At 46.3% G+C, this 873-nt stretch overlaps 1 protein-coding gene across 2 annotated transcripts in view; it reads right to left on the bottom strand.

Moving 5' to 3' along the window:
* Nucleotides 1–34: 34 nt before the first annotated feature.
* The window catches only part of LOC101500837 (annexin-like protein RJ4), a 7,842-nt gene continuing 7,003 nt past the window's right edge, over nucleotides 35–873 (bottom strand). For both annotated transcript variants that reach the window (XR_012163080.1, XR_012163081.1), the window contains exon 7: nucleotides 35–491. The gene's annotated coding sequence lies outside the window, so the exon portion shown is untranslated. The remainder of the gene's footprint in view (nucleotides 492–873) is intronic.

Raw genomic sequence — 873 nt, 5'->3', positions numbered from 1 at the left:
ACTGGGACTGAGCTTGCTGGAACTGGGACTGGGAGTGGGACTGTGCAGGCTGGGACTGGGACTGAGCTTGCTGGAACTGGGACTGAGCTTGGTGGAACTGAGACTGAGCTTGGTGGAACTGAGACTGTGCAGGCTGGGAATGGGATTGAGCTTGCTGGAACTGAGACTGAGCTTGCTGGAACTGGGACTGAGCTTGCTGGAACTGGGACTGAGCTTGTTGGGACTGGGACTGAGCTTGCTGGGACTGGGACTGAGCTTGCTGGGACTGGGACTGAGCTTGCTGGGACTGTAGTTTGCTGGGTCTTCCTCTGCGTTTGACAGGTTGTGTGGGTTTGTTGGGTCTTCCTCTGCGTTTGACAGGTTGTGATTGGGCTTGGGCTTGGGTCTAGGCAGCTTTAATTTGGGTTTGAACAGCTTCAGTTTGGGCTTGGACAACTTCAGTTTGGGCTTGACCAACTTCATGGTGAACATCGACGAAAAAGACATCCATTCTGCTTTTTTACATTGAAAACACATAAAAAAAACCCATTAATAGAAAACTATAATCAAATGGCAGGGACCACAAATCTGACCCCATAATCTTAGAAAAACAGGAAGGAATATGTATGTGTGGACCACAAACCCTTGACCCAAAATAATCAACACATGTAAGAATAAAATCATTCAAAATCAAACACATGCAACTAATAAATACCATAAGAACCCAACTAACCTATAATATGCTGGAATCAAGTCTTCTGGATCTTTTTGAGGAAGTTGCAACAACAAACTGCATGGCAGCAGGGAATCCCGGTGAGCATCCACTTCCTACATGAACATTCTCTATTTTCCAGCGATACCACAAACTTGTCTCCTGTGTGGTTGATGTTACTA

Source organism: Cicer arietinum, chromosome 5, assembly GCF_000331145.2.
Source record: "Cicer arietinum cultivar CDC Frontier isolate Library 1 chromosome 5, Cicar.CDCFrontier_v2.0, whole genome shotgun sequence".
Lineage (NCBI taxonomy): Eukaryota > Viridiplantae > Streptophyta > Magnoliopsida > Fabales > Fabaceae > Cicer > Cicer arietinum.
The sequence above is the reverse complement of the archived record's forward strand: the minus strand, read 5'-3'. Positions and strand labels throughout refer to the sequence as shown.